The 25,832-nt window shown below is 40.1% G+C and overlaps 1 long non-coding RNA gene across 1 annotated transcript in view; it reads right to left on the bottom strand.

The window, feature by feature from the left end:
- Positions 1 to 25,832, bottom strand: part of LOC309662807 — a 619,026-nt gene that overhangs the window by 197,416 nt on the left and 395,778 nt on the right. The gene's annotated exons all lie outside the window — the stretch shown is intronic.

Genomic DNA, 25,832 nt, shown 5'->3' with positions numbered 1-25,832 from the left:
ATTTTCTTTAAATATGTTGATTACTTTCCAACAGGACAGGCAATGCACTCTGAGGCATTATGTTAATCGAGATTACATCTTTCCAGGCTTAGATGTGTGTTTTCTGTTACTCCCTGAAGATTTATTTTACACTTTTCTGAACTTTTGCCACATTATATTAGTGCATAGTAAGCAGAAACAACATAGTGGGTAATGAAAGATTTTTTATAAACAAAGAACACTATTGCATTTGATTTCTTTCCAGTGTTGCTTAAGCCTAATGTTTTGCTTGCCATTTTAGCTTCAGGATCATATTGGATTGAGACCCAAATGGTGGCTCTCATGTCTCACTCTTGAATTTAGGTAATTGCTTAGAGCCATAGTTTTATAAGCAGTTTTACATGACTTATTCTCATTTGCCTTGACTTTGATCTGTAGCTACCACTCTTCTTCCCTAAGAAATTCAATTAACCAGTATTTATTGAGCAACCCACTCAGCACCAGACAATATTATTCTATAAAATGCTACATCAGTAACAAGACTGACGAATTACCTGTTTTCAATGGACTTTACACTCTAGTGGGGTAGCGGACAAACAGTCACACATGTAAACATATAATACAATGTCAGAAACTACTATTAAGAAAGAAAAATCAGTTTTAGAAGATCAACTCAGAGCAACAGTTTATGCAGTTTTATACAGAGTCTCTAAGGAGACAACAATTGATCAAGGACCTGCATGAGAAATTTTAGTGAGCTACAGAAATACCTCAATACATCCCAGGCAGAAAGAAACTCACAGAGACTCTAGTTAAGATCTTTCTCACACCTATGGCCACCTAATCTATGACAAAGGAGGCAAGGGTGTACAATGGAGAAAAGACAGCCTCTTCAATAAGTGGTGCTGGGAAAACTGGACAGCTACATGTAAAAGAATGAAATTAGAACACTCCCTAACACCATACACAAAAATAAACTCAAAATGGATTAAAGACCTCAATATAAGGCCAGACACCATAAAACTCTTAGAGGAAAACATAGGCAGAACACTCCTTGACATAAATTGCAGCAAGATCTTTTTTGACCCATCTCCTAGAGTAATGAAAATAAAAACAAAAATAAACAAATGGGACCTAATGAAACTTAAAAGCTTTGGCATAGCAAAGGAAACCATAAACAAGACGAAAAGACAGCCCTCAGAATGGCAGAAAATATTTGCAAACGAAGCAACTGACAAAGGATTAATCTCCAAAATATACAAATAGTTCATGCAGCTCAAAGTCAAAAAAACAAACAACCCAACCAAAAAATGGGCAGAAGACCTAAATAGACATTTCTCCAAAGAAGACATACAGATGGCCAAGAGGCACATGAAAAGATGCTCAACATCACTAATCATTAGAGAAATGCAAATCAAAGCTGCAATGAGGAATCACCTCACACCAGTCAGAATGGCCATCATTAAAAAATCTACAAACAACAAAAGCTGGAGAGGGTGTGGAGAAAAGGGAACCCTCTTGCACTGTTGGTGGGAATGTAAATTGATACAGCCACTATGGAGAACAGTTTTGGAGGTTCCTTAAAAAACTAAAAATAGAACTACCATATGACCCAGCAATCCCACTACTGGACATATACCCAGAGAAAGCCATAAGTCAAAAAGATATATGCACCCCAATGTTCATTGCAACACTATTTACAATATCCAGGACATGGAAGAAACCTAAATGTCCATCAACAGAGGAATGGATAAAGAAGAGGTGATGCATATATACAATGGAATATTACTCAGCCATAAAAAGGAACAAAATTGGGTCATTTGTAGAGATGTGGATGGACCTAGAGACTGTCATACAGAGTGAAGTTAGAAAGAGAAAAACAAATATTGCATATTAACACATATATGTGGAATCTAGAAAAATGGTATAGATGATCTTATTTGCAAAGCAGAAATAGAGACACAGACAGAGAGAACAGACGTATGGATACCAAGGGGGTGGGATGAATTGGGAGATTGGGATTGACATATATATACACTATTGATACTATGTATAAAGTATTGATAGATAACTAATGAGAACCTACTGTATAGCTCAGGGAACTCTACTCACTGCTCTGTGGTGACCTAAATGGGACAGAAATCCAAAAAAGAGGGGGTATATGTATACGTATAGCTGATTCACTTTGCTGCACAGTAGAAACTAACACAACATTGTAAAGCAACTATACTCCAGTAAAAATTAATTTAAAAAAAAAAGGTCTTTGCTGATTCTTTTTTAAACAAAAGTATTTTGGAGCAAATAAAGTTGCAGATGAGGTAGCCATTGACTAGACCACAGAAGGACATGAACCACAATTGCATGCTCTCCAGTATTTAGATATCTTGTTCAATAATTGTGGGACCTTGGACTATCTCTTTGAGTCTCATGTTTATTACCTGTGAAATTGACTAAGTTTATGTATTCATTGTTACAGGTCAAGGATAAGAATGTGAAGTGGGTCTGGGTGCTGGTTATATTTTGTTCTTTGATTTAGGTGATGGCTACATTTTGTGTACACTTAAGATTTACGCACATTACTGCATATATGTTAAAGTTCAACAGAAAGTTTAAAAATACATAGCTATTTAGCTATGCTCTGGGAAAATATAACCAAGATAAGTGTGTTTATAAAGTGTTAAGCAAAGTACTTGGTATCTAATGGTACATATCTCTTATCCTCTTTTTTTTCCTAGCCCAGCAATCCTAGAGATTTCAAACTCCTTCTTCTAGTTCACCTTTGACTCAAAAGAGCTGAATATAAAGTAAATAAAACATATTTTAGAAAAACAAAAGCAAAAATGACAATTGCTCAATGATAAAGAAAAAAATGAACTGAAATTTTACCTCTAGCCACTAACCTACTCCCACTCTTACCAAAACATTTCAACCTTCCTCTCCCTTTCCTACAGGACATTTCTTTTCTGTGAATAGTTCCATTTCATTTCTCAGTAACATTTATTTAGCTTTCCCACCTTCCTCTAATTATCTTTCCTATACATTCTTGGTCAGTTATTAAAAAAAAAATTAAAAAGGCAAAGGTAGCAATGAGAACACATGAAGAATCCTTCAAAGCAATGAAGGTTGGAAAAAGACTTGGACATATTTAGAAGTTTTAATGTCCCTTTTGAATTTTTTTTAACACTTTCTATATTCAATTCCTCAATGTTTCTGAACATCTACTTTAATTTTTTCCTAGCTATTGTAATATTGATCTGCATTTGCTTCTATCTTTAGACTTCTATTGTTTCAATGGAATTTAGAAAAGGAAAAATAAGCATGTGTAATTATATGACATACCAAAGGGGAAGCACCATTCTTCTAATACATATTCAGAAAAAGTTTTTCCTATTAGTACATTATAACACTTTATTTTTCAGCTTTTGGGGTCAGAGTTACATTAACTTTTGAAAAATAAAGATGTTTTTAATCACTGTAATCATTCATCAACATAAGGACGATATACTCTCCCAATATGAAAGAGTTCTCTTAAAACAACATCTGGGCTGGCCATTTCATAAATTTCTAACTTTATTTCACAAATATAGGTCTATTTATTTTTCTCATTTACCCCTTTTGAAATAAATATTGGTAATTTATATCTTCCTAGAAGTCATCTGGGACAAATTATTATCTTACATTTTTAAAATCTCTCCATTCTAATTTCTCCCTCCTTCCTTCTTTTTTTCCTTCCTTCCTTCCTTTCTTCTTTCCTTTTCTCCTTTCTCTCTTCTATTTTTTTTTCCCCCAGTTTTTGTAACGGTTTTACATTTGGCTACCTTTTGATGTGACCTGTTTGGGATGTTTGTTTTGAATATAAAAGCAAACACCCTCACTAGTAATGCAGGACTGAAGAGGTATGATTGTAAGTTATGCAATCACAGCTACAGAATGGCTTTGACTTGCCTGAGGTGTCTTCTTCCAGAACTTCTCCTCACTTACAAACACCTTCATCTTAAGAACCAGCCAATTTCTGAAGACTCCTTCTTATGTTATGTTACTTCAAGAAATTTTGAGTCCAACCCATAAGCAAGAAAGACTGTACACTCACTTCCCCTAAAATTATACCAATTTAGACTTGTCTGTGTGGCGTTATTCCTGCTACATGAAGTCAATGAACCTCTGTGTTATTGTAACATGACAGGATACTTTTACAATTTGGAGGAGTCATTGAGAGTCAGAAATGCACCTTAATGGCACGGGCTAGGACCTTTATCCAGACAACTTCTAGGAATATCTCTTGAGGTTGTTTTGTTTCTTCTGCTTGACAATCCTGATCTAAGCTGAATCTGAGTCCTGGTTTTATTAAACTTGTCAAACCATGAGTTTTATTCTGTCCCAGGAAAATTAGAATTCACCTGTCAGAGTATCTGTTATTTTTATCAGAATTGTCTGCTTAAAAATTCTCAGTGGCATTATGGACTTAACCTCATAGGAAGTGTCTTACCTTCATCACCCCATTCCCCAGTCCAGTGCATCTTAGTGCCAAGAGGGATCTCCTCAGAGGAATTTCAGCACACAGGGGAAAGGAAAGCAGTAGGATCCAGATACCCTCATCACTGTTGCGGACATCTGTGGCGTTTGCTACTGAAGATCGCTGCAATCTTCACTGACACTGAACACAGCTGTCGGAGCCTAGAGCCTCTGTCTCTGTGTCCTCTTCTCAGAGCTGGTGTGGTTGCTGGGCTGAGACCTGCCCCATGGACCCAAGTCACTGCTGTAGTCTGCTCTCTGGGATCAAGACAGCAGGCATCTCACCACCCCTGGGAGGAGAGCTGCTCTCCCCTCCCCCAACCCAGGGCGTGAGTCCAGGCTTTGACCTGCCGTCCCCAGGGCTGCACCGCCTCTGTGCCCAACCCCTGGGGCCCAGGCACCGCTGCGACCTGTCAGCCCTGCCTGTGCTGCTGCTTCTCTGGGCGCAAAGTATCACAGTGAGATCCAGAGTCCCCAACCCTGGCTCCTCCGTGGACTCTGTACCCAATACCTGAGTCCGTTCCTCACACATCGGCGCCACCACCGCAGCCAGCGCACCTGTGCGGGCAGCCCAGGTGCAAGTGCCCCTGAACAGTTCTTCTCATTGGACAAGAAAGACTGAAAACGGTACCACAACCCTATCAGTTTCGGAATTACAACTGCAGAATGTTTTGTGACTCAAGTAATGCTTGCTTTTTCACCCAGAACGTCTCTTCTCTTGTAACGATTCTTATCTGAAGAAATTAAGCCATCCAAAGTCACACCCTGGTTCTATAATTCGGCCTCAGGAACTTCGGAGCCCAAATCACAAGCGAAAACAAACTAATAAAAATATGCTCCTTTCCTTAAAAAAGAAACCTTTTCAGATTTGTCCATGTGGTACCCCCCTATTGCTGTATTAATTGATTACACTTTGCTTATATCACGGGTGTTTTAATTTGAAAGGGGGATTTTAGATTCACACAAGTAGTCTTGTGTTCAGTCATCAGTTCTCCTACCTCCCCACCCTACCCCAATACAGTTAAATATGATTTTAACATTATTAATTCATTCTGCATTTTCTAAGGTTTTTGTTGTTATTTTCAAATGTTTTAGTTTCGTGCATAATCTGTTCATAAATTGTGTTTAGATAACATGGTCTATGGTATCTCTATTTTTTGCAATGTGTTTATATGCATTATAGTATAATATATAGTCTATTCTGTAAATGTTTAATGGGTGCTTCAAAGTAAATATGTACTATCTTTCAAAAAGATCAATTTATATCTGCCCGTCATCCATTCATATATATGTATTATCTATCTATCCAATCCATCTTAACAAAGTATGGTAAAAATCTGCAAAACACTGCATTTTAATAATTTCTTTTATAAATTTTCAGAATTTTTCATAAAGATTGATAAAGTTATGAAATCAGAGGACAGGAGTCTATTTTGACCAGGCTTATTTTTTACTGAATTTGATTTTGCGGTAGTTCTACTTTCTTTTACTGCATTTAACTACCGTATCTTTGCATAGCCACTATTTCCAGCATTACAGGCATATCTCATATATTGCAAGTTCAGTTCCAGACCACCAAAGTGAGTCACATAATTTTTTTGGTTTTCCAGTATGTATAAAAGGTTTGTTTACACTATAACATAATCCATTAAGTGTGAAATAGCATTATGTCTAAAAAACAATGTACATACTTTAATTAAAAATTATTTATTGCTAAAATACGCTAAACTTCCTGTGAGCCTTCAAAGAGTAGTAATCTTTTTGCTGGTGGAGGGTTTGAAATATTGTGAGAATTACCAAAATGTGAAACAGAGACACAAAGTGAGCAAATGCTGTCAGAAAAATGGTACCAGTAGACTTGCTTGACACACGGTTGCCACAATCTTTAATTTGTAAAAAGAAAAAAAACCCAAAAAAACAAAAAAAAAACCCCAAAACCCAATATTTGTGAAGGGTAATAAAGTGAAGAGCAATAAAACAAGATATGTCTGTATTAATGACAAGTTAATCTCATTGTTAGGTTTATTTAATTTATTCAGTTAAAAATGTTTCTGTAGGGGCTTCCCTGGTGGCGCAGTGGTTGGGAGTCTGCCTGCCAATGCAGGGGACATGGGTTCGAGCCCTGGTCTGGGAATATCCCACATGCCGCGGAGCAACTGGGTCCGTGAGCCACAACTACTGAGCCTGCGCGTCTGGAGCCTGTGCTCCGCAACAAGAGAGGCCGCGATAGTGAGAGGCCCGTGCACCGCGATGAAGAGTGGCCCCCACTTGACGTAACTAGAGAAAGCCCTCACACAGAAACGAAGACCCAACACAGCCATAAATAAATAAATAAATAAATAAATAAATGGATCATCACATTAAAAAAAAAAAAAGTTTCTGTAGACATACCTGGTAGATAGCAAACCAACAAATACCCCATCTTTCTTCCTTGCTAAATAATCTAGATACTGTCAGGAATCAGGAAGTTGGTGTCCATTCCAGGGGATGCATTATAATTGATCTAAATCAATTGTGGTAATCTCATTCTCCTTTGCCAGTGAGCTTTAGGGACTGTTATGTGAACCAGTTTTCCAAATGAGATGAAAAGGGAAATCTGCCTGTTAAATTCCAGGAAAGTTTTTTCTCCTTGATTCAATTAAATAGACCTTTGATAAGCCCCTTCCTGGAACGCCCTCAACTAACATCATGGCCTTTTTCTTATTGAGTAATAACCTAATTCTTAGAGCTGTAGGAGCCGTATTGTTGCCATATGAGGAAAATCCAAGAAAATTGCAGAGAAGTTGAGCAACTGCCAAGAGACCATTTTATTGCTGAATTAACCAACTCTTGACTATCTACCTATGGACTTTTTATTGTTTGGAGATTTTGGTCCATGATCTTATAATATAGACTTCTTGACCTCAGTTTTCTCATCTGAAATATGGATAATAAATGTATCTACCTTCAAGAGGTATTGTGAGGGTGAGTAAAATAAAACAGGGAGAATGCTTAGAAAAATGCTTATTATATACAAAGTGCTCAGAAAAGCCAGCTGTTGTTATATTACTGTTGTCATAGTTAAATTTCTTTTCTTAGTTGTTGTGATATTTGCAGCCAGATGCACACTACCTGTCACAACCACTGTATCCTTCACACGTGTAGCAGGGTTACCTGCTGGCAGGTATAAATACAGTCCCTTGGTATCAGCAGGGGATTGGTATCAGGATCCCCGCTGATGGCAAAATCCTCAGATGCTCAAGTCCCTTCTATAAAATGGCATAGTATTTGCATATAACCTATGCACATCTTCCCTTATACTTCAAGTCATATCTGGATTACTTACAATACCTAATACAGTGCAAATGCTTTGTAAATAGTTGCTGGCATGCAGCAATTTCAAATGTTGCTTTTTGGGACTTTCTGGAACTTTTTTTTAATATAAATTTTCAATATGAGTTTGGTTGAATCCACAGATGCAGGTTCCATGGATACAGAGGGCCTGACTGTGGTTAACAGCTTCACGGCATATACTTGTAATGGGAGCTTAGATTTAGATAGTTTTTCCTTCAATAACAATCAAGGTGATTTTCCATTTAGTCTCATGCATTTACATAACATAGTTTTCCTTATTCTTTCCTTATTCAAAAGCACTGAGAAACTAAGCGTACCCCCATCACTCCTCTGGAAAAAAAAAAAAAGCCAAGTAGAGCTAAGAAGAGACTTGACCTTGACCTCTCCCGGTCATTAATTTCTAATATTATACTGAAATTTCTGATATCGTTGCCAAGGTTTTAATCCCCATTCAAGAACATATGTTCATCTGATTTTTTTTTCTGTTGTCATCCAATTTAATTTGTTTTTATTATTAAAAGTATTTTTTGTAAATAAGCTCATTTGTGTCATATTTTAGATTCTACAAATAAGTGATATCATATGGTATTTGTCTTTCTCTTTCTGAAGTATTGCTCAGTATGATAATCTCTAGATGCATCCATGTTGCTGCAAATGACATTATTTCATTCTTTTTTATGGCTGAGTAGTATTCCAACAAGGTCCTATTGTATAGCACAGGGAACTATATTCAGTATCCTATGATAAACCATAACATAAAAGAATATTTAAAAAAGAATGTATATATATGTGTATAACAGAATCACTTTGCTGTACAGCAGACATTAACACAATGTTGTAAATCAACTATATTTCAATTAAAAAAATAGGAAAAAAAAGTATTTTTGAAATAAAATAGCACCAAAGTATAAGGAGATTCAAGATGCTATCTGTGTCACTGTGATATCCCATGCCTGTGTACAAATCACCAGTACTCTCTCTCTTCTATTAGATCGTCTGGACTTGTCTGATTCATGCAGAGGCAATATAATCAGAACTACTGAATGGAGGCGTGACTGTTACTTTGTTGTCAGCAAACACCCATTTTACTTTCCAAACTTCTTTTATTTTTTTATTTTTTAAACATCTGTATTGGAGTATAATCGCTTTACAATGGTGTGTTAGTTTCTGCTTTATAACAAAGTGAATCAGTTATACATATACATATGTTCCCATATCTCTTCCCTCTTGCATCTCCCTCCCTCCCACCCTCCCTATCCCAACCCTCTAGGTGGTCACAAAGCACCGAGCTGATCTCCCTGTGCCATGTGGCTGCTTCCCACTAGCTATCTATTTTACATTTGGTAGTGTATATATGTCCATGACACTCTCTCACCCTGTCACATCTCACCCCTCCCCCTCCCCATATCCTCAAGTCCATTCTCTAGTAGGTCTGTGTCTTTATTCCCGTCTTGCCACTAGGTTCTTCATGACCTTTTTTTTTTTTTTCCTTAGATGCCATATATATGTGTTAGCATACTGTATTTGTTTTTCTCTTTCTGACTTACTTCACTCTGTATGACAGACTCTAACTCCATCCACCTCATTACAAATACCTCCATTTCATATCTTTTTATGGCTGAGTAATATTCCATTGTATATACGTGCCACATCTTCTTTATCCATTCATCCGATGATGGACACTTAGGTTGCTTCCATGTCCTGGCTATTGTAAATAGAGCTGCAATGAACATTTTGGTACATGACTCTTTTTGAATTATGGTTTTCTCAGGGTATATGCCCAGTAGTGGGATTGCTGGGTCATATGGTAGTTCTATTTGTAGTTTTTTAAGGAACCTCCATACTGTTCTCCATAGTGGCTGTATCAATTTACATTCCCACCAACAGTGCAAGAGGGTTCCCTTTTCTCCACACCCTCTCCAGCATTTATTGTTTCTAGATTTTTTGATGATGGCCATTCTGACCGGTGTGAGATGATACCTCATTGTAGTTTTGATGTGCATTTCTCTAATGATTAATGATGTTGAGCATTCTTTCATGTGTCTGTTGGCAATCTGTATATCTTCTTTGGAGAAATGTCTATTTAGGTCTTCGGCCCATTTTTGGATTGGGTTATTCGTTTTTTTGTTATTGAGCTGCATGAGCTGCTTGTAAATCTTGGAGATTAATCCTTTGTCAGTTGCTTCGTTTGCAAATATTTTCTCCCATTCTGGGGGTTGTCTTTTGGTCTTGTTTATGGTTTCCTTTGCTGTGCAAAAGCTTTTAAGTTTCATTAGGTCCCATTTGTTTATTTGTGTTTTTATTTCCATTTCTCTAGGGGCTGGGTCAAAAAGGATCTTGCTGTGATTTATGTCATAGAGTGTTCTGCCTATGTTTTCCTCTAAGAGTTTGATAGTGTCTGGCCTTACACTTAGGTCTTTAATCCATTTTGAGTTTATTTTTGTGTATGGTGTCAGGGAGTGTTCTAATTTCATACTTTTACATGTACCTGTCCAATTTTCCCAGCACCACTTATTGAAGAGGCTGTCTTTTCTCCACTGTATATGCTTGCCTCCTTTATCGAAGATAAGGTGACCATATGTGCGTGGTTTTATCTCTGGGCTTTCTATCCTGTTCCATTGATCTATATTTCTGTTTTTGTGCCAGTACCAAACTGCCTTGATTACTGTAGCTTTGTAATACAGTCAAGTCAGGGAGCCTGATTCCTCCAGCTCCATTTTTCGTTCTCAAGATTGCTTTGGCTATTTGGGGTATTTTGTGTCTCCATACAAATTGTGAAATTTTTTGTTCTAGTTCTGTGAAAAATGCCAGTGGTAGTTTGATAGGGATTGCATTGAATCTGTAGATTGCTTTGGGTAGTAGAGTCATTTTCACAATGTTGATTCTTCCAATCCAAGAACATGGTATATTTCTCCATCTATTTGTATCATCTTTAATTTCTTTCATCAGTGTCTTATAATTTTCAACATACAGGTCTTTAGTCTCCTTAGGTAGGTTTATTCCTAGATATTTTATTCTTTTTGTGGCAATGGTAAAGGGGAGTGTTTTCTTAATTTCACTTTCAGATTTTTCATCATTAGTATATAGGAATGCAAGAGATTTCTGTGCATTAATTTTGTATCCTGCTACTTTACCAAATTCATTGATTAGTTCTAGTAGTTTTCTGGTAGCATCTTTAGGATTCTCTATGTATAGTATCATGTCATCTGCAAACAGTGACAGCTTTACTTTTTCTTTTCCGATCTGGATTCCTTTTATTTCTTTTTCTTCTCTGATTGCTGTGGCTAACACTTCCAAAACTATGTTGAATAAAAGTGGTGAGAGTGGGCAACCTTGTCTTGTTCCTGATCTTAGTGGAAATGGTTTCAGTTTTTCACCATTGAGGACAATGTTGGCTGTGGGTTTGTCATATATGGCCTTTATTATGTTGAGGAAAGTTCCCTCTATGCCTACTTTCTGCAGAGCTTTTATCATAAATCGGTGTTGAATTTTGTCAAAAGCTTTCTCTGCATCTATTGAGATGATCATATGGTTTTTCTCCTTCAATTTGTTAATATGATGTATCACGTTGATTGATTTGCGTATATTGAAGAATCCTTGCATTCCTGGAATAAACCCCACTTGATCATGGTGTATAATCCTTTTAATGTGCTGTTGGATTCTGTTTGCTAGTATTTTGTTGAGGATTTTTGCATCTATGTTCATCAGTGATATTGGCCTGTAGTTTTCTTTCTTTGTGACATCTTTGTCTGGTTTTGGTATCAGGGTGATGGTGTCCTCGTAGAATGAGTTGGGGAGTGTTCCTCCCTCTGCAATATTTTGGAAGAGTTTGAGAAGGATAGGTGTTAGCTCTTCTCTAAATGTTTGATAGAATTCACCTGTGAAGCCATCTGGTCCTGGGCTTTTGTTTGTTGGAAGATTTTTAATCACAGTTTCAATTTCACTGCTTGTGATTGGTCTGTTCATATTTTCTATTTCTTCCTGGTTCAGTCTCGGCAGGTTGTGCATTTCTAAGAATCTGTCCATTTCTTCCAGGTTGTCCATTTTATTGGCATAGAGTTGCTTGTAGTAATCTCTCATGATCGTTTGTATTTCTGCAGTGTCAGTGGTTATTTCTCCTTTTTCATTTCTAATTCTATTGATTTGAGTCTTCTCCCTTTTGCTCTTGATGAGTCTGGCTAATGATTTATCAATTTTGTTTATCTTCTCGAAGAACCAGCTTTTAGTTTAATTGATTTTTGCTATTGTTTCCTTCATTTCTTTTTCATTTATTTCTGATCTGATCTTTATGATTTCTTTCCTTCTGCTAGCTTTGGGGTTTTTTTTGCTCTTCTATCTCTAATTGCTTTAGGTGCAAGGTTAGGTTTTTTATTCGAGATGTTTCCTGTTTCTTGAGGTAGGCTTGTATTGCTATAAACTTCCCTCTTAGAACTGCTTTTGCTGTATCCCATAGGTTTTGGGTCGTCGTGTCTCCATTGTCATTTGTTTCTAGGTATTTTTTGATTTTCCCTTTGATTTCTTCAGTGATCACTTCGTTATTAATTAGTGTATTGTGTAGCCTCCATGTGCTTGTATTTTTTACAGATCTTTTCCTGTAATTGATATCTAGTCTCATAGCGTTGTGGTCGGAAAAGATACTTGATACGATTTCAATTTTCTTAAATTTACCAAGGCTTGATTTGTGACCCAAGATATGATTTATCCTGGAGAATGTTCCATGAGCACTTGAGAAAAATGTGTATTCTGTTGTTTTTGGGTGGAATGTCCTATAAATATCAATTAAGTCCATCTTGTTTAATGTATCATTTAAAGCTTGTGTTTCCTTATTTATTTTCATTTTGGATGATCTGTCCATTGGTGAAAGTGGGCTGTTAAAGTCCCCTACTATGATTGTGTTACTGTCGATTTCCCCTTTTATGGCTGTTAGTATTTGCCTTATGTATTGAGGTGCTCCTATGTTGGGTGCATAAATATTTACAATTGTTATACCTTCCTCTTGGATCGATCCCTTGATCATTATATAGTGTCCTTCTTTGTCTCGTAATAGTCTTTATTTTAAAGTCTATTTTGTCTGATATGAGAATTGCTACTCCAGCTTTCTTTTGATTTCCATTTGCATGGAATATCTTTTTCCATCCCCTCACTTTCAGTCTGTATGTGTCTCTAGGTCTGAAGTGGGTCTCTTGTAGACAGCATATATATGGGTCTTGTTTTTGTATCCATTCAGCCAGTCTGTGTCTTTTGGTGGGAGCATTTAATCCATTTACATTTAAGGTAATTATCGATATGTATGTTCCTATTCCCATTTTCTTAAATATTTTGGGTTTGTTATTGTAGGTGTTTTCCTTCTCTTGTGTTTCTTGCCTAGAGAAGTTCCTTTAGCATTTGTTGTAAAGCTGGTTTGGTGGTGCTGAACTCTCTCAGCTTTTGCTTGTCTGTAAAGGTTTTAATTTCTCCATCAAATCTGAATGAGATCCTTGCTGGGTAGAGTAACCTTGGCTGTAGGTTTTTCTCCTTCATCACTTTAAGTATATCCTGCCACTCCCTTCTGGCTTGCAGAGTTTCTGCTGAAAGATCTGCTGTTAACCTTATGGGGATTCCCTTGTGTGTTATTTGTTGTTTTTCCCTTGCTGCTTTTAATATGTTTTCTTTATATTTAATTTTTGATAGTTTGATTAATATTTGTCTTGGCATGTTTCTCCTTGGATTCATCCTGTATGGGACTCTCTGTGCTTCCAGGACTTGATTAACTATTTCCTTTCCCATATTAGGGAAGTTTTCAACTATAATCTCTTCAAATATTTTCTCAGTCCCTTTCTTTTTCTCTTCTCCTTCTGGGACCCCTATAATTCGAATGTTGGTGCGTTTAATGTTGTCCCAGAGGTCTCTGAGACTGTCCTCAGTTCTTTTCATTCTTTTTTCTTTATTGTGCTCTGCAGTAGTTATTTCCACTATTTTATCTTCCAGGTCACTTATCCGTTCTTCTGCCTCAGTTATTCTGCTATTGATCCCCTCTAGAGTATTTTTAATTTCATTTATTGTGTTTTTCATCGTTGCTTGGTTCCTCTTTAGTTCTTCTACATCCTTGTTAAATGTTTCTTCCATTTTGTCTATTCTATTTCCAAGATTTTGGATCATCTTTACTATCATTATTCTGAATTCTTTTTCAGGTAGACTGCCTATTTCCTCTTCATTTGTTAAGTCTGGTGTGTTTTGACCCTGCTCCTTCACCTGGTGTGTGTTTTTCTGTCGTCTCATTTTGCTTATCTTACTGTGTTTGGGGTCTCCTTTTCACAGGCTGCAGGTTCGTAGTTCCCGTTGTTTTTGGTATCTGTCCCCAGTGGTTAAGGTTCGTTCAGTGGGTTGTGTAGGCTTCCTAGTGGAGGGGAGTAGTGCCTGTGTTCTGGTGGATGAGGTTCGATCTTGTCTTTCTGGTGGGCCCGTCCATGTCTGGTGGTGTGTTTTGGGGTGTCTGTGGCCTTATTATGATTTTAGGCAGCCTCTCTGCTAATGGATGGGGCTGTGTTCCTGTCTTGCTAGTTGTTTGGCATAGGGTGTCCAGCACTGTATCTTGCTGGTCGTTGAATGAAGCTGGGTCTTGATGTTGAGATGGAGATCTCTGAGAGATTTTCACCATTTGGTATTACGTGGATCTGGGAGGTCTCTTGTGGACCAGTGTCCTGAAGTTGGCTCTCCCACCTCAGATGCACAGCCCTGATGCCTGGCTGGAGCACCAAGAGCCTTTCATCCACACGGCTCAGAATAAAAGGGAGAAAAAAATAGAAAGAAAGAAAGAAAGAGGATAAAATAAAATAAAATAAAGCTATTATAATAAAAAATAAGAAAAACAATTATTAAGAATCAAGTTATTAAGAAAAAAATTTTTTCAATTTTTAAAAATAGATTTATTTTTTTTATAATAAAAAATAAGAAAAAAATTAAGAAAAAATTTATTAAGAAAAAAAATTTTTAATTTCTTAAAATAAAAAATATGAAAAAGCTTATTAAACAAATTTTTTTAATTTCTAAAAATAGAAAATAAGAAAAAAAAAGAAAAAAAAAGAAGAAAAAAATAAAAAAAAGAAGAAAAAAAATTAAAAAAAAGAAAATAAGGAAAAAATTATTAAGAAAACATTTATTAGGAAAAAAAATTTTTTTTAAGTAAAAAAAAAAACAAAAAAAAACGGATGAACCTAACCCTAGGACTAATGGTGAAAGCAAAGCTATACAGACAAAATCTCACCCAGAAGCATACACATATACACTCACAAAAAAAGGAAAAGGGGAAAAATTAATATATCCTGCTCCCAAAGTCCACCTCCTGAATTTGGGATGATTCGTTGTCTATTCAGGTATTCCACAGATGCAGGTACATCAAGGTGACTGTGGAGATTTAATCCGCTGCTCCTGAGGCTGCTGGGAGAGATTTCCCTTTCTCTTCATTGTTTGCACAGCTCCCGGGGTTCAGCTTTGGATTTGGACCCGCCTCTGCGTGTAGGTCGCCTGAGGGCGTCTGTTCCCCGCCCAGAAAGAATGGGGTTAAAGGAGCAGCTGCTTCGGGGGCTCTGGCTCACTCAGGCCGGGGGGAGGGAGGGGTACGGAGGAGGCGGGGCGAGCCTGCGGCGTCAGAGGCGTCATGACGTTGCACCAGCCTGAGGCGCGCCGTGCGTTCTCCCGGGAAAGTTGTCCCTGGATCACGGGACCCTGGCCGTGGCGGGCTGCACAGGCTCCCGGGAGGGGCGGTGTGGATGTGACCTGTGCTCGCCCACAGGCTTCTTGGTGGCGGCAGCAGCAGCCCCAGCGTCTCCTGCCCGTCTCTGGGGTCCGCAGTGTTAGCTGCGGCTCGCGCCCGTCTCTGGAGCTCGTTTAGGCGGCGCTCTGAATCCCCTCTCCTTGTGCACCAGGAAACAAAGAGGCAAGAAAAAGTCTCTTGCCTCTTCGGCAGCTGCAGACTTTTTCCCGGACTCCCTCCTGGCTAGCTGTGGCGCATTAACCCCTTCAGGCTGTGTTCACGCCGCCAACCCCAGTCCCCTCCCTGCGATCCGACTGAAGCCCGAGCCTCAGCTCCCAGCCCCGCCCGCCCCGGCGGGAGAGCAGACAAGCCTCTCGGGCTGGTGAGTGCTGGTCGGCGCCGAGCCTCCGTGCGGGAATCTCTCCGCTTTGCCCTCCGCACCCCTGTGGCTGCGCTCTCCCCCGGCTCCGAAGCTCCCCCCTCCGCCACCCGCAGTCTCCGCCCGCGAAGGGGCTCCTAGTGTGTGGAAACCTTTCCTCCTTCACGGCTCCCTCCCACTGGTGCAGGCCCCGTCCCTATTCTTTGTCTCTGTTGTTTCTTTTTTTTTTTTGCCCTACCCAGGTACGTGGGGAGTTTCTTGCCTTTTGGGAGGTCTGACGTCTTCTGCCAGCGTTCAGTGGGTGTTCTGTAGGAGCAGTTCCACGTGTAGATGTATTTCTACTGTATCTGTGGGAAGGAAGGTGATCTCCGCGTCTTACTCTTCCGCCATCTTGCCTCTTCCTCCAAACTTCTTTTAAAAAGGCAAACCACTTCCTTTCTCCTTCCCCACCTCCCACTCCACCACCATCCCATTCCCAATCTCTACTTAGTATGATTTTTACCTAACTTATGAAGGGAATAAAAGCATTCTTTTCAAGAATCACCCACTGAAGTCATGAAAGAGATCTGGAATTCAAGATGTAGTCAGAATATTTCAAGGCCATTACAGTGTACTACATGCCTCCTTCAGTCTTTCGGGCAGTAAAACTGTACCACGTTAAGTGTAGAAATAGAAACACTGTGGTGAAAATGGGTTACAATCTGCACAGTGTTATGATTTTTCATTGTTATCTTTCATTTAGCTTATAAAAATGAATAATTGCCTTAATAGGTTTTTTTTCTTCTGAAGTCAGGCTATTCTTGGCATTACCCTATATCTCTTCTCATCTCATATAAAAGTTTAATATCTTATAAGCAAATGGCTGTGATGAGGCAAACAAAAGGAGATCAAGCAATCAAGTCAAGTTATTCCTTATACTACACAGCCTTTCAAAGAAAACTTGATTTCTTTGAGTGGTTTGTACATGTTCTTGCCAAAAACGCCAAGTGCCAAGAACCCACAAAATTTCTTTAGAGCATTAATTTCATATTTAATTTCATGGACAGTATAAAGCTCCATATCTACCATAGAAATGGCTGAAAAAGCAAGAGATTAAATCAAGTTTTTATAAAAATGATTGTAACAAGAATAAGATATGAGCCATTAATTTGATCTTGTTCAAAATAGAAGGCCAAAATGAGAAATTAATGGGGTGCAAATATCATGGAAAATCCGAAGACACATTAGAACCCATACTTGAGAGTAGAGGTAGTGGAGGTTCAGTTATCACACCCACACTAGGATTCATCTTGGTGTTATCCCACCACATTCCCCTTTTCACAGAATGCAGTGTATAGCAAGCCGCATGAAATTTTGGATACTGGCAAATGCACGTGATTTTGCCCCCAGTTTTCTTTGTCCTTTTCCACCCCTGAAGCCTATCTTAATCTATGGTTTATACCTGCTGTGGATTAAATGATTGTCCTCCCCACATGTCTATGTTGAAGCCCTCATCACCAATGTGATGATGTTTGGAGGTAAGGTTTTGGGGAGGTAAGTGAGTTTAGATGAGTTCCTGAGGGCTGAGCCCTCGTGAAGGGGGTAGTGCTCTTATAAAAGAAGAAAGACATATAAGATCTATCTGCATGCTCGATCCAAGAAAAGAAAAATTTTGGCCCTGTGAGGACAAAATCAGAAAGAGAGCCCTAACCAAGAACCCTATCATGCTGGCACCCTGACCTTGGATTTTAGTCTCCAGACCATGAGAGATATCAGTCTATGGTATGTCATTATAGCAGCATGAACTAAGACGATGCCTAATATGACTTTTCTGATCCTCAGGGTCAGGGTTCCCAAGGGCCCCATGCACTTGAATGGGCTTAGAGCATTCTAAATAATTAGCGTTTCATAAATAAATTTTTCTTAGCTGAAGGCCATTTGAAATTCATTATTTTTGTATAAAAGATAATATTTCTGGGTGTTATAAGCAATGTAAATAAATCTGACATCACAGCCTCTTGTACCACAAAAACTATTAATAATTTAGCTTATCAGATTCCTTAGTTGTCACATGAAAATCTGGTTTTTCATGATGGAATGTGGGAGGGGGAGAAAGATTTTATACTGAGTGGAGGCATGACCACATAAATATCACTTAAGAATTAAAGCGAGGGTCCTCGGGAAGATGGCGGAAGAGTAAGACGCGGAGATCACCTTCCTTCCCACAGATACAGTAGAAATACATCTACACGTGGAACTGCTCCCACAGAACACCCACTGAACGCTGGCAGAAAACGTCCGACCTCCAAAAAGGCAAGAAACTCCCCCCGTACTTGGGTAGGGCAAAAGAAAAAAGAAATAACAGAGACAAAAGAATAGGGACGGCACCTGCACTAGTGGGAGGGAGCCGTGAAGGAGGAAAGATTTCCACGCACTAGGAAGCCCCTTCGCGGGCGGAGACTGCGGGTGGCAGAGGGGGGAAGCTTCGGAGCCACGGAGGAGAGCGCAGCCACAGGGGTGCGGAGGGCAAAGCGGAGAGGTTCCCGCACGGAGGCTCGGCGCCGAGCAGCACTCTCCAGCCCGAGAGGCTTGTCTGCTCACCCGCCGGGGCGGGCGGGGCTGGGAGCTGAGGCTCGGGCTTCGGTCGGATCGCAGGGAGAGGACTGGGGTTGGCGGCGTGAACACAGACTGAAGGCGTTAGTGCACCACAGCTAGCCAAGAGGGAGTCCGGGAAAAAGTCTGCAGCTGCCGAAGAGGCAGGAGACTTTTTCTTCCCTCTTTGTTTCCGGGTGCGCGAGGAGAGGGGATTCAGAGCGCTGCCTAAACGAACTTCAGAGACGGGCGCGAGCCGCAGCTACCAACGCGGATCCCACAGCAACAGGGGCGCAGAGGGAAAAACGGAGAGATTCCCGCACAGAGGCTCGGCGCCGAGCAGCACTCTCCAGCCCGAGAGGCTTGTCTGCTCCCCCGCCGGGGCGGGCGGGGCTGGGAGCTGAGGCTCGGCTTCGGTCGGATCGCAGGGAGAGGACTGAGGCTGGCGGCGTGAACACAGCCTGAAGGGATTAGCGCACAACAGCTGGCTGGGAGGGAGACCGGGAAAAAGTCTGCAGCTGCCGAAGAGGCAAGGGACTTTTTCTTGCCTCTTTGTTTCGCGGCGCGCAAGGAGAGGGGATTCAGAGCGCCGCCTAAACGAACTCCAGAGAAGGGCGCGAGCCGCGGCGATCACCGCAGACCCCACAGCAACAGGGGCGCAGAGGAAAAAAACGGAGAGACTCCCGCACAGAGGCTCGGCGCCGAGCAGCACTCACCAGCCCGAGAGGCTTGGCTGCTCGGCGGGCGGGGCTGGGAGCTGAGGCTCGGGTTTCGGTTTCGGTTGGATCGCAGGGAGAGGACTGGGGCTGGCGGCGTGAACACAGCCTGAAGGGGTTAGCGCACCACAGCTGGCTGGTAGGGAGTCCGGGAAAAAGTCTGCAGCTGCCGAAGAGGCAAGAGACTTTTTCTTGCCTCTTTGTTTCGTGGCGCGCAAGGAGAGGGGATTCAGAGTGCCGCCTAAACGAACTCCAGAGAAAGGCGTGAGCCGCGGCGATCAGCACGGACCCCAGAGACGGGCGTGAGACGCTGGGGCTGCTGCTGCCGCCTCCAAAAAGCCTGTGTGTGAGCACAAGTCACTCTCCACATCGCCCCTCCCGGGAGCCTGTGCAGCCCGCCACTGCCAGGGTCCCGTGATCCGGGGACAAGTTCCCCGGGAGAACGCACTGCCCGCCTCAGGCTGGTGCAACGTCACGCCGGCCTCGGCCGCCGCAGGCTCACCCCGCCTCCTCTGTACACCTCCCTACCCGCGGCCTGAGGGAGCCAGAGCCCCCGAAGCAGCTGCTCCTTTAACCCCGTCCTGTCTGTGCGGGGAATAGACGCCCTCAGGCGACCTACATGCAGAGGCGGGTCCAAATCCAAAGCTGAACCCCAGGAACTGTGCGAACAGGGAAGATAAGGGGAAATCTCTCCCAGCAACCTTAGAAGCAGCGGATTAAAACTCCACAAACAACTTGATGTGCCTGCATCTGGTGAATACCTGAATAGACAACGAATCATCCCAAATTCAGGAGGTGGACTTTGGGAGCAGGATATATTAATTTTTCCCCTTTTCCTTTATTTGTGAGTGTATATGTATATGCTTCTGGGTGCGATTTTGTCTGTATAGCTTTGCTTTACAATAGCTTTATTTTACTTCACTATATTATAGCCTCTTTCTTTCTTTCTTTCTTTCTTTCTATTTTTTCTCCCTTTTACTCTGAGCCGTGTGGACGAAAGGCTCTTGGTACTCCAGCCAGGCATCAGGGCCGTGCCTCTGAAGTGGGAGAGCCAACTTCAGGACACTGGTCCACAAGAGACCTCCCAGCTTCACGTAATACCAAACGGCAAAAATCTCTCAGAGATCTCCATCTCAACATCAAGACCCAGCTTCACTCAACGACCAACAAGCTACAGTGCTGGACACCATATGCCAAACAACTAGCAAGACAGGAACACAGCCCCATCCATTAGCAGAGAGGCTGCCTAAAATCATAATAAGGCCACAGACACCCCAAAATACACCACCAGACGTGGACGTGCCCACCAGAAAGACAAGAGCCAACCTCATCCACCAGAGCTCAGGCACTAGTTCCCTCCACCAGGAAGCCTACACAACCCACTGAACCAACCTTAGCCACTGGGGACAGATACCAAAAACAACAGGAACTACGAACCTGCAGCCTGTGAAAAGGAGACCCCAAACACAGTAAGATAAGCAAAATGAGACGACAGAAAAACACACAGCAGATGAAGGAGCAGGGTCAGAACATACCAGACTTAACAAATGAAGAGGAAATAGGTAGTCTACCTGAAAAAGAATTCAGAATAATGATAGTAAGGATGATCCAAAATCTTGGAAATAGAATAGACAAAATGCAAGAAACATTTAACAAGGACGTAGAAGAACTAAAGAGGAACCAAGCAATGATGAAAACCACAATAAATGAAATTAAAAATACTCTAGATGGGATCAATAGCAGAATAACTGAGGCAGAAGAAAGGATAAGTGACCTGGAAGATAAAATGGTGGAAATAACTACTGCAGAGCAGGATAAAGAAAAAAGAATGAAAAGAACTGAGGACAGTCTCAGAGACCTCTGGGACAACATTAAACGCGCCAACATTCGAATTATAGGGGTCCCAGAAGAAGAAGAGAAAAAGAAAGGGACTGAGAAGATATTTGAAGAGATTATAGTTGAAAACTTCCCTAATATGGGAAAGGAAATAGTTAATCAAGTCCTAGAAGCACAGAGAGTCCCATACAGGATAAACCCAAGGAGAAACACACCAAGACACATATTAATCAAACTATCAAAAATTAAATATAAGGAAAACATATTAAAGGCAGCAAGGGAAAAAAAACAAATAACACACAAGGGAATCCCCATAAGGTTAACATCTGATCTTTCAGCAGAAACTCTGCAAGCCAGAAGGGAGTGGCAGGATATACTTAAAGTGATGAAGGAGAAAAACCTGCAACCAAGATTACACTACCCAGCAAGGATCTCATTCAGATTCGATGGAGAAATTAAAACCTTTACAGACAAGCAAAAGCTGAGAGAGTTCAGCACCACCAAACCAGCTTTACAACAAATGCTAAAGGAACTTCTCTAGGCAAGAAACACAAGAGAAGGAAAACACCTACAATAACAAACCCAAAACATTTAAGAAAATGGGAATAGGAACATACATATCGATAATTACCTTGAATGTAAATGGATTAAATGCTCCCACCAAAAGACACAGGCTGGCTGAATGGATACAAAAACAAGACCCATATATATGCTGTCTACAAGAGACCCACTTCAGACCTAGAGACACATATAGACTGAAAGTGAGGGGATGGAAAAAGATATTCCATGCAAATGGAAATCAAAAGAAAGCTGGAGTAGCAATTCTCATATCAGACAAAATAGACTTTAAAATAAAGACTATTACAAGAGACAAAGAAGGACACTATATAATGATCAAGGGATCGATACAAGAGGAAGGTATAACAATTGTAAATATTTATGCACCCAACATAGGAGCACCTCAATACATAAGGCAAATACTAACAGCCATAAAAGGGGAAATCGACAGCAACACAATCATAGTAGGGGACTTTAACACCCCACTCTCACCAATGGACAGATCATCCAAAATGAAAATAAATAAGGAAACACAAGCTTTAAATGATACATTAAACAAGATAGACTTAATTGATATTTATAGGACATTCCATCCAAAAACAACAGAATACACATTTTTCTCAAGTGCTCATGGAACATTCTCCAGGATAGATCATATCTTGGGTCACAAATCAAGCCTTGGTAAATTTAAGAAAATTGAAATCGTATCAAGTATCTTTTCCGACCACAACGCTATGAGACTAGATATCAATTACAGGAAAAGACCTGTAAAAAATACAAACACATGGAGGCTACACAATACATTACTTAATAACGAAGTGATCACTGAAGAAATCAAAGGGGAAATCAAAAAATACCTAGAAACAAATGACAATGGAGATACGACGACCCAAAACCTATGGGACGCAGCAAAAGCAGTGCTAAGAGGGAAGTTTATAGCAATACAAGCCTACCTCAAGAAACAGGAAACATCTCGAATAAACAACCTAACCTTGCACCTAAAGCAATTAGAGAAAGAAGAACAAAAAAACCCCAAAGCCAGCAGAAGGAAAGAAATTATAAAGATCAGGTCAGAAATAAATGAAAAAGAAATGAAAGAAACAATAGCAAAAATCAATGAAACTAAAAGCTGGTTCTTTGAGAAGATAAACAAAATTGATAAACCATTAGCCAGACTCATCAAGAGAAAAAGGGAGAAGACTCAGATCAATAGAATTAGAAATGAAAAAGGAGAAGTAACCACTGACACTGCAGAAATACAAAAGATCATGAGAGATTACTACAAGCAACTCTATGCCAATAAAATGGACAACCTGGAAGAAATGGACAGATTCTTAGAAATGCACAAACTGCCGAGACTGAACCAGGAAGAAATAGAAAATATGAACAGACCAATCACAAGCACTGAAATTGAAACTGTGATTAAAAACCTTCCAACAAACAAAAGCCCAGGACCAGATGGCTTCACAGGTGAATTCTATCAAACATTTAGAGAAGAGCTAACACCTATCCTTCTCAAACTCTTCCAAAATATTGCAGAGGGAGGAACACTCCCAAACTCATTCTACGAGGCCACCATCACCCTGATACCAAAACCAGACAAAGATGTCACAAAGAAAGAAAACTACAGGCCAATATCACTGATGAACATAGATGCAAAAATCCTCAACAAAATACTAGCAAACAGAATCCAACAGCACATTAAAAGGATCATACACCATGATCAAGTGGGGTTTATCCCAGGAATGCAAGGATTCTTCAATATACGCAAATCAATCAATGTGATACATCATATTAACAAACTGAAGGAGAAAAACCATATGATCATCTCAATAGATGCAGAGAAAGCTTTCGACAAAATTCAACACCCATTTATGATAAAAGCCCTGCAGAAAGTAGGCATAGAGGGAACTTTCCTCAACATAATAAAGGCCATATATGACAAACCCACAGCCAACATTGTCCTCAATGGTGAAAAACTGAAACCATTTCCACTAAGATCAGGAACAAGACAAGGTTGCCCACTCTCACCACTATTATTCAACATAGTTTTGGAAGTGTTAGCCACAGCAATCAGAGAAGACAAAGAAATAAAAGGAATCCAAATCGGAAAAGAAGAAGTAAAGCTGTCACTATTTGCAGATGACATGATACTATACATAGAGAATCCTAAAGATGCTACCAGAAAACTCCTAGAGCTAATCAATGAATTTGGTAAAGTAGCAGGATACAAAATTAATGCACAGAAATCTCTTGCATTTCTATACACTAATGACGAAAAATCTGAAAGTGAAATTAAGAAAACACTCCCATTTACCATTGCAACAAAAAGAATAAAATATCTAGGAATAAACCTACCTAAGGAGACAAAAGACCTGTATGCAGAAAATTATAAGACACTGATGAAAGAAATTAAAGATGATACAAATAGATGGAGAGATATACCATGTTCCTGGATTGGAAGAATCAACATTGTGAAAATGACTCTACTACCCAAAGCAATCTACAGATTCAATGCAATCCCTATCAAACTACCACTGGCATTTTTCACAGAACTAGAACAAAAAATTTCACAATTTGTATGGAAACACAAAAGACCCCGAATAGCCAAAGCAATCTTGAGAACGAAAAATGGAGCTGGGGGAATCAGGCTCCCTGACTTCAGACTATATTACAAAGCTTCAGTAATCAAGACAGTTTGGTACTGGCACAAAAACAGAAATATAGATCAATGGAACAGGATAGAAAGCCCAGAGATAAACCCACACACATATGGGCACCTTATTTTTGATAAAGGAGGCAAGCATATACAGTGGAGAAAAGACAGCCTCTTCAATAAGTGGTGCTGGGAAAATTGGACAGGTACATGTAAAAGTATGAAAATAGAACACTCCCTGACACCATGCACAAAAATAAACTCAAAATGGATTAAAGACCTAAGTGTAAGGGCAGACACTATCAAACTCTTAGAGGAAAACATAGGCAGAACACTCTATGACATACATCACAGCAAGATTCTTTTTGACCCAGCTCCCAGAGAAATGGAAATAAGAACACAAATAAACAAATGGGACCTAATGAAACTTAAAAGCTTTTGCACAGCAAAGGAAACCATAAACAAGACCAAAAGACAACCATCAGAATGGGAGAAAATATTTGCAAATGAAGCAACTGACAAAGGATTAATCTCCAAGATTTACAAGCAGCTCATGCAGCTCAATAACAAAAAAACGAATAACCCAATCCAAAAATGGGCCGAAGACCTAAATAGACATTTCTCCAAAGAAGATATACAGATGGCCTACAGACACATGAAAGAATGCTCAACATCATTAATCATTAGAGAAATGCAAATCAAAACTACAATGAGATATCATCTCACACCGGTCAGAATGGCCATCATCAAAAAATCTAGAAACAATAAATGCTGGAGAGGGTGTGGAGGAAAGGGAACACTCTTGCACTGTTGGTGGGAATGTAAATTGATACAGCCACTATGGAGAACAGTATGGAGGTTCCTTAAAAAACTACAAATAGAACTACCATACGACCCAGCAATCCCACTACTGGGCATATACCCTGAGAAAACCATAGGTCAAAAAGAGTCATGTACCAAAATGTTCATTGCAGCTCTATTTACAATAGCCAGGACATGGAAGCAATCTAAATGTCCATCGACAGATGAATGGATAAAGAAGATGTGGCACATATATACAATGGAATATTACTCAGCCATAAAAAGAAATGAAATGGAGGTATTTGTAATGAGGTGGATGGAGTTAGAGTCTGTCATACAGAGTGAAGTAAGTCAGAAAGAGAAAAACAAATACAGTATGCTAACACATATATACGGAATCTAAGGGGAAAAAAAAAAAAAAAAAAAAAAAAAGAGGCCATGAAGAACCTAGTGGCAAGACGGGAATAAAGACACAGACCTACTAGAGAATGGACTTGAGGATATGGGGAGGGGGTGGGGTGAGATGTGACAGGGTAAGAGAGTGTCATGGACATATATACACCACCAAATGTAAAATAGATAACTAGTGGGAAGCAGCCGCATAGCACAGGGAGATCAGCTCGGTGCTTTGGGACCATCTAGAGGGATGGGATGGGGAGGGTGGGAGGGAGGGAGATGCAAGAGGGAAGAGAAATGGGAACATATTGTATATGTATAACTGATTCACTTTGTTATAAAGCAGAAGCTAACACACCATTG

This window comes from Balaenoptera physalus (assembly GCF_965194825.1).
Source record: "Balaenoptera physalus genome assembly, chromosome: 6".
NCBI lineage: Eukaryota > Metazoa > Chordata > Mammalia > Artiodactyla > Balaenopteridae > Balaenoptera > Balaenoptera physalus.
The sequence above is the reverse complement of the archived record's forward strand: the minus strand, read 5'-3'. Positions and strand labels throughout refer to the sequence as shown.